We start from the raw sequence: 9,272 nt of genomic DNA on the forward strand, positions 1-9,272 counted from the left end.
CCTTGCTCCCTTGCGCTCCCCTGGTGCATGAAAAGTGCAACTGCAGGTGAAATTTGAAAAAACGTATGTTTTTATTTATTATAAATCAAACAGAGAAAAAAAATAAATAAAAATGTTTCCTGAAAAAAAGAAAAAATGACAAGTTTCCTTCTAATTGATCAACCTGAGCTGCTGGATGAAACAAAAACTTTTACTGCAAAAGAAGAAAAAATAAATACATAAAATTACCAAAACAATTTTACCCCCAATCCTTTGCAGTGTTTTACTAGTTAGAAGCTAAGTATATATATATATATATATATATATATATATATATATATTTTTTTTTTTTTACATATAACTTACAATGATTTAAATACGTTTTGCTGTTTATAGAAAACTAAAATTATAGAGATGTAAACTGATTTAATACGTTATTATACATGGCCAATGATAGTACTACTAGTAAACTGCAACAATGATTATACATTTAAGTAAGTTTTGTTGGTTAAAAAAAATGAAAATTGGTTAAAAAAAAAAAAATAATAATAATAATGACAAAAATATATATAAAAAATGTATACAAAGCAAAAAAAGATCCTAATGAACTTCCTTTTGCCTTCTTTATATTTGGACTTTTCTTTATCAATGTCAATCGGAAAAAAATGTTAAAAGTTTTTTTTTAATCATTTTTCTAATAGAAATGATAGAACAAGGAGGAAGAAAGTGTGGGCTTTTACAATGAGCCCACATTTCATGTGTGGAGTCAGAGTGCCCTCTAGTGGTCATACTGCTAAACTGCTGCTCTACAACAAAATGCAGATAAACCCCTACACATATACTATAAAAAAAAAAAAAAGAGAAGAAAAAGTTCAAACAACAGTGCTTGTGCAAAGGTGATCCTGGAGGCTGTCGAAAGGCCCACGATTCGGTCAGTTGGTTTGTGTTTGTATGGATGTGAGGCTGTTAGTGTTGTTCTCCCAGGACCAATATGACCTCTCTGTGCTCTTTTGGCCATGAAGGTCTTTGGTGATGACGCACACATGGCACGTAGCAGCATCACTGATGAGACACACAAACTTGCACACCCGAGTATGCCACCCGCATAACTGATAAGGCACACTATGGTTGACACATCGACACAGCACTACCTTGAACTTGAATTTGCACTTGCTGAAACCACACAAACAGCCAATAAATCCCCAAAGCAAATAACAGAAGATACAGAGCCCCCCACCCCCTGGTGTATGTGTGCACTTACACACAACACAGAGGGAGAGGTGAGCCGCTATGGTGTGCTTATTAAATCAGTCCTATATCAGCCAGTCTCCTTGGGACATCAGAAAAGATTTACTACAGCAATTACACTGGCTAATTACAAGGAGGAGAAAGGGAGGGAGTGTGGGAGAGCTACAGAGTGTAGAAGAAAATCAAATCACAAGGAGCGAGTGCAAATAAAGGTGTGAAAACTGAGACCACGAGAAAGCAAATAAAAGGGGAAAGAAGTTTAAAGGACAAATATGATGAGGAAGTGACCTTGAAGCCACCTGCAACACCAGAGCCTTTTTATGCAGTCCACAGAAACAACAACAAAAACACAAAGACTCATTGTTCAGAAGCCCAAACCAGCTGTGTGTGAGTGAGTGAGTGAGTGGCTCACTGTGTCCTTCTGTGGTGCTATGGTGTTTGTTATTCAAAGTGTGAATGCCCTTGATGCTTCCCTGGCCTTCACAGCACAGTGCTCCCTCTATGGAGAACAGAGTGAATTACGCTATAAACCAGGCTCTCTGGTAACCTGGGTATCAATCAGGTCTGATCCTTGTTTCTTGCTATGGAGTGACATTTACAGGCACTGTACACGTTGTGTGCATTTCACTGACCAATGAGACTTCTTATAGAGAGTTATGTAAGGAGGTCAGAATGACTTAAGAATAATGGCTGTAAAGGAAGGACAGAGCATCATTGTTTCTGTGTAGGAGGATCTTAAACCCTCCAATCCACTGAGGTCAGGCTTAGGAAGCACAGCTAAATCCTGCTCGATGCCCAGGCCAGTTACCTTGTAGCATATCCCCACTGGAAACATGTAGTATCCATAACGACAGCTGGTATGATACATGCACAGCCATCTATGCAGTCTCATTTACATGAGCAGAGAAGTAGAAATAAAAACTTAAAAATTGGATTTCCATCTCAATTAAAAAGTTAGATGAACTCCAACACTAGTGCACCCCATGAGGCACATTTGCCCTGGGCAAAGGGGATTAGGTACAGCACTCCTGTCAGCTCTCAAATATTCATTATTACCTTATGGAAAGATAGCAAAGTGAGTGGGAACTAGAAGAAGCAAGAAAAAAAAAAAAGAGAGGGAGAAGGATGAATACATGATAGAGAGCTCTATGAATACAAGCAGCGCTGACTTATGGAAAGCAATATAGATGAAAGGAAGACAGAGAAAAATGGAGGTCTACACGGTGTCATGCCATGGAGGACAGTTAAAAGCGTGTCAGAGCGCTGGTGCACACTCTCATCCTGTTAATCCCTCAGTTTCCATCCTCTCGTCTGCAACCATCCATCCTTTCTCGTATTTATCTCTGCTTCAGTGATGAGGACAAAGGAAAGCACTCAATCATTTGCCCACCCTTCCTCCCTCTTCCTTTTCTCTTGGTCCCTCCAGGCAAAGCTCAGAGGCCTGATTAGCAATTGTGACTTGACCGCATGGTGAAAAAGACGGCGCGCACAAGCACAAATTTGTCCACTGACACACAATTGTGACAAGGAGGAGGACAAGGGCCAGTTTTGCCAGGTCTGATTATCCCTTGAGCAAGACGCACAGAGGAAAATGGGGTGGGGGGGAGGAAGTGGGGAAATTTGCCATTTTTAATGTCAGTCATCACCCTCAGGACTTGCACGTACAGAGACTTGAGTGTCTGTCTGGAGGCAAAAATATTGAGCCGTTTCTGCTGCTTGCCGTTAAGTTTTTTTTTTTTTGTTCTCTGGGAACATATTAATATAATGAGGCAAAGGAAATGAGAGGAGTGGAAAAAAGGAAAAAGACAAAAAAGATGTGAATTAATGATAAGTATCCATGTCGAGAAATTGCAGAAGAGGCAGAGCTGAAGGAGATACAGACAAAAAGGAAGAGAATAAAGATTAGGTTATTCAGTCAATTTAATACCAATAAAGAAAAAGAAATTAGAGCCTAGTTTAAGGAGGACTGCAACAATTGCTTTGATTAACAGAGAGAAATGACTCTACGCATGCAGCCGACCTCATTTTTTAGACCTTTCAAATGCGTTTTTACACTGATATTTAAATGGATTTCTTTTTAATTATGACCAAGATTCGCCTTTCAGTAATGCTGCAGCGGTTTCGTTAAAGTGCATTAATTTACGATTAATAATCAAACATTGTTCAGATTTAAACAAAGAGCAATTTTAAAATGCACTTCAGCTAACTTACAATGAATTTTAGTCCCTACAAGTCGTTTAAATTTGGATTTGGCCACTTCATGAAATTCTCTTTGGCAGACTTCTTTTAGCTCCTTCTGACTGGTTGGGAAGTGCAATCCTCACGTCTCTCTACAGATGTTCTCCAGGGGATTCATGTTTGGGCTTTTGGCAGCCCACTCAAGGACAGTCAAGTCCTGAACCCACTCCAGTTCCGTCTTGGCCATCTGGTGATTGCAAAAGGTCATCCCAGTTTCATTTTGCACACTCTGATGCAGGGGTTCCTTGGAGAACGTGTGCATCTGAATGCTTACTCCATCCTTTGACAAGCCCCTCATAGCATGACGGTACCAAAATGACTCTTTAGCGCAGAGATATTAGCCAGCCGACGAGCTGCACCTAGGGTTTGCCAGATACTGTCCTTGAAACAGTTAAAGATTTGTCTCTTCAGACCAGAACAGCTTTTCCTTCATGCTCTCAGAATCCTTTTAAATGTCACTCGGCAAACTTCAAGCATCATATAAGCCTTTTCTCCCCCACACAAGTGGTTTCTGTCATGCCACTAAAAGCCTAAATGTTGAAGTGCTGCCAAGATGGCAGACCTTCTGGCAGAGGACTTCTTAGGTGCTTTTAGAGAGACTGTCAAGTTATTGGTCACCTCCTTGACAAGGCCCCAAGGCTCTGCTACTCAGCTTGGCTTAAAGGCCAATGTTATTAAGAGTCTTGGTGGTTTCAGACGTACTCACTTCACAGTTCACGTAGTACTTCACAGTTACTACAACCACTATGCGTTGGGTTACACAACATAGATATATTTATAATTTTTTGTAATCCCTGGATTAATCCATTTGCAGCCAAAAAATTCGGCTGAAGTCCATGTAGTTTCTGGACTTGGTTTTCATTTTTAAATGTGTGTTGTGTGCCAGTTTCAGAAACAATGTGTTAAAGGTGTTTTTTCTAGACTTTTTTTTTCAAGAAAATAGCAAGGATTAATAAAGCAAAAGGGGTTGCAATTGATTAGTTATGTACTTTTTGTTGTACTTTTTTCTAAATACACCTAAAGATACACAACATGATTTATTATGTTTTGAAAATGCCAATCTTGTTTATCAAAAATAAACTTCCTGATTGAGTGAAAATACGTTGAAATTTACATTTTCCAGAGGTAATAAAATGACTCATTAAATACCCATCAGATAGGCTACTTCTCCAAAGTCACTGTCAAGACCAAAATTATCACTTACCGTCATTGAAATAAATTCCACAAAATAATTCAGTTTTAACTTCATTGCCCTGCCTCAGTAAGAACCTCCCTTTTTTGCCATATAGTTTTAAGGCTCCAGGTAGTTTTAAAATTCAGCAATACCAAAAGATCAGTGAAACTAAGAAGCCAGAAGCAATGAGAGCCACAAGCTGGCAATCTGCACCTCTACTCGAAAACTTCAGAAAAAGTTTACTTCATAATCTACTGGGATGCTGTACCACTCCAAGTTTGTTAAATTAGATTTAACCTCTTTGGAAAAGCAGCAGCAGCTCACAAAAACAAACTACACAGGAGAAAATGATATTTAAACTGGGAGATGGATATGTGAATTCTGTCCTCGAACATCTGTCTGCTGCCCTCTCCCAGGAATTGGCTGCTGTTGGGGCAAGATGGAAAAAAAAAGCGAAAAGACAGACAAAAACACAAACAATCACAAAGGATTCACAAAAACACACACCTAATCCCTCCATGTGCTTAGTGAGCCATCAGGGGACATGTTGCCAATCAGACAGCTATGTGATGTTGGCCGAATGAAAACAATCAAGGAACAACACACAATATGGCTCAGAGAATGTGCTTATGAGCACAAGTGTTTGCTTGACTGAGTTCAAGCTGGCTTGCTGTGCTCACCTAATGCATTCCTAGAGGCAGTGTGCGAGTATGCAGAGATTTGTTAAAGTTTTCTATAAATGAGAAAATATCGAAGGGAAGTGTAAACGTAATGTTCAGGAAAAAAAAACAAAAAAAAAAACAAGCCTTTGTTTTAGGGTTCACAGCAGATCTAAGGTCTCAGAAAAATTATGTCAGGATTATCTTCTTTAAGGTTTAACCTACTGGAGGACATGTGATTTCATTTATTCAAAGCATGACTGGACATTCTCTACAATTGACTGTGATGATTTAAAACGGTACCTAAAAAGCCCAAAGCAGAGCTGAAATTCTAAAGTACTCGACTCCGGTTGGCAGGAAACCAACCTGACCCAGCCCAAAACATAGTGAAACAGAGACAGAATCGGGTTTTTATTATTTACCTGCTGTTTATACAGGGCCCCACATGAATGTGTGTACGTCTACCCAGCTATCGTCCCTATCTCCGTCTTGTCTCTGCTTACGGCTCAGTGAGTGTGTCAGTCTGCATTGGCCCCCTTTAGAAGCTACTCGGAGATGGCAGCACCATTAAAATTTAACCCACTATCTCAACACTCACCACACTCTGACAGGCGAGGGTGAGAGGACAGCAGAGATGCTCAGCCAGGATACACGGGGGTGTGTTCTCTAACCAAAGATAGGGGCGCCTACAACCCCACATGCACTCATTCCACAGGAATCAGTCATATGTGATAGCAAAAGATTGGAAGCGATGGAGTGAAAGATCCTACACAGATGGAAAATAAAGAATAAGATGGAGCAGATTACCGCTCAAAACCACAAGCACGCTTGCATAATGTTCAGGCGGCTATGGAAATGAATGGCATCAATTCACCAGAGGAAATAGAAAATGTGTATGGACCTTACATCCTCATCAGTCTGCACTATTCCACGCTTTGTATTGCTTTCTTCCTCATCAGCTCTAGGCGCTTATTCCAACTCATGTAATCCCTCTTTGGTTTTCCTTCCTCTTTGTTCTATTACTCTTTTTGGTGGAACATTTCTGGCACTTGCCTTCCTTATTTTCTACACGTATAGCTTTTCCAACTTGATCCCTCCCTTGTTCTGGTCTGTTCTTTGTTTTTCTCACTAGACAGTGGGATAGCAGACGGTGTTATGAGGTCTATTGTCTCTTAATTAAATGGCAAGAGAAAAGGAGGACACTGCTAACAAGGGAAAACACATATGGTCGCTCTGTTTGGTTATGAGGACCCACGCTGTCTGCAACAGTACAGTGCTTACATCTAGTTATATTACTTTCCAAAACTTCAATATATTTTATCAGTATTTATGTAATAGACCAGCACAAAGTTGGGCATAAATTATGTTTTGAAGGATTAATACTTTACAAAACTTTTGACAAATTAAACTAACAAGTTTTATGTGTACATTACACCTGCAAGTCAAGTTATCCAGAGATTGAAATGTTCACTCATTCGTCTTCGTTTAAGTTCAGTCAGATTAGACAGAGAACATCTGAGCAACTTTTCAAGTTTTAACAAGGATTGTCAGTTGGATTTCGGTCAAGATGTTGACTAGGCCACTTAAGTTCATGAATATACTTTCACCTGAACCACTTAATTAGATTACCTATCCCTGCAAAAGAACAGCTGACGTTTAGGTGGTATGTATGACCACAAACAATAACAAGAAATGCAAAAGACATTACACTTTGCTAAAAACTTTTTCATAAGAAGGCAAACAAGTCAAAAAATGTTTCATGCAAGAATTCACCCAAACAAAAGTCTGAGAACCTGCTTACTAAGAACCAGAGCAACAGGCTCTGGTGAACACCACTGCCCTCAGGTTTCTCCTTCTTACTCTTTTCAACTAACACACAAGATTTATTCCTCTTTCAGACATTGCAACACCTAATCAGAGGATGAGGACCTGAAAACTGCAGGGCCAGGACTCAATCAGCTAGCGCAATCAGACACAGGACACACAATCACCCACATTCTTCCACACCCACACACACAGGATGATACACTCATAATAAGCCTTGTGCTGATGGACGAGAGGAAGGCCATGATATTATTCAGTCTGCCTCATCACCACTGTAACAAACACACATACATGCACGCACAGAGGAGGCGGGATGGAAGCAGCTATTTTGAGAGTGCGTGCGTCCATTCTCTGCGAAGGTGACTTTGGGCTGGCTGGAGTGGTAATTGGGTACACATACCGATGTTTTTTTTTTTTCCTTCCTTTTTCTTTTCCTCTTTCCAGCATTCGCTCCAAACTCTCTCTTGCCCCCCTCTCCTTCCCATCAACCTCCCCGTCTCTGCCTCAGTTCAGCCCCTGAACGTGATTACACTTCCGACATGACTGAGAGGTGAAGAGGGAAGAAGTGAGAGACTGATAATTGACTTGGAAAAACAACAAGGGCAGAAAACCACATTAAACACTGATGGAAAACAAAAAAACAACAACAACAAATGTGCAGACACATAAGATAGATACACGACCCTTCGGCCACCGTAGAATAATTTACACATTTATATCATACATCTCATTTACTTAGCAGAACAGTGAGGTAAAGCAGAGGAAAACACACAATGTCACCCAGACTGTCACCCTGATCTTTCAGTGGAGACGCATGCAGACACACACACGAACAGAGTGCAATCGCCATCTCATTTCCTCAGACAAGTGACATTTTCCTCTCTCTCCTTTTTCAGTTTCTCCTTCTCTAGTCCGTCACTGTGGTGACAAAATTAGCATTCCTTTCCTTCCTCTGCTTCTCTCCTCCCTCGATGCCCGGACAAGAGGTGAGGACCACAGGGACAGAAGAACGAAGACAGAAAGAGGAAAAAGAAGAAAGATGGGAATAAAAGAAGACATTAAGAGAGAGAAAAAAAAAAAAAACGCCTGAGAGATGTGGAGACAACAAACAAATGGGAGAGCTGAGAGTGATACGCAGAGGAAGACCAGAAGAAGCAAGAAAACCTAAAAGAAAATATCATGTTGTGGACAAGATGTAGACTTGGGGAGAGAGTAAATGAGGGGGAGAAATATCCCCTCAAGGGATTCATATCACCATGACAACCCCCTTCTTTCTCCTTTGCTGTCCGGTTGCACAGTGAACTCCTGGATACTTTGGCAAACCAGCTAATAGTCTTGGTGAATTAACTTGCAATAAGAATCTCTTCTTATTGCAAGTTAATTGCAAGGATGTTTCTTAAAGAAACATCCTTTAAATTTGATAAGTTATAAGTTAATAAAGTCCACAAGTTAACATCTGGAAATTAATTGTGATGATATTTACCTTGTCTGAGTTTGACCTGTGCTTGTAAGGAGGTGCATAAAACAGGCTTGGTGAGGATAAAGTAGTATTATTAAAAACCAGAGACAAAGCCTTGGTTGTAACTACAGCAAGAACTTTATATTGGGCAAAAAAAATGTGGATGTGAGACAGAAAAATAAAATTGACCTTAAAAAAAACCTGAGATGGGAAAGATATAATCGAAGACAGGGTGGAGGGAGATGGAATGAATTTGATTATGCCAAACTGAACGTAGCGATGAAAAGAATGGGGGAAAAAAGTGAGAGAAAAAGCAATAGGGAAACAATATTGGACAGAGCTGATTGTGGGGGTGGGCCGGAGGGACAGAGACAAAGCAAAGGAGAGGGATGAAGAGAGAAAGAGAGGGAACCGAAGATTTCTAATCAGAACTCTGAAGAACAAAAATAATAAGGCTGCCTGACAGCAAACGTCAGCTCAGGGAGGGGAGGCGATTGAGAGAGGAACAGAGGACGACAGAAAAAAAAAAAAAACATGGAGAGAAAGGGAAAGTAAAGAATAAAGAACAAAATGAAAGAAAATCTATGCAAAAGCTTGAGTTGTACTGATGGAGACACTTCCCCATCGGTGCTCCCCCCACTAAGAGTTAATACAATCTTTGAGATGCTAAGAAGCAACACATCACCAGGAA

Source organism: Poecilia reticulata, chromosome 10 (genome assembly GCF_904066995.2).
Source record: "Poecilia reticulata chromosome 10, P_reticulata-male-v2, whole genome shotgun sequence".
Taxonomy (NCBI): domain Eukaryota; kingdom Metazoa; phylum Chordata; class Actinopteri; order Cyprinodontiformes; family Poeciliidae; genus Poecilia; species Poecilia reticulata.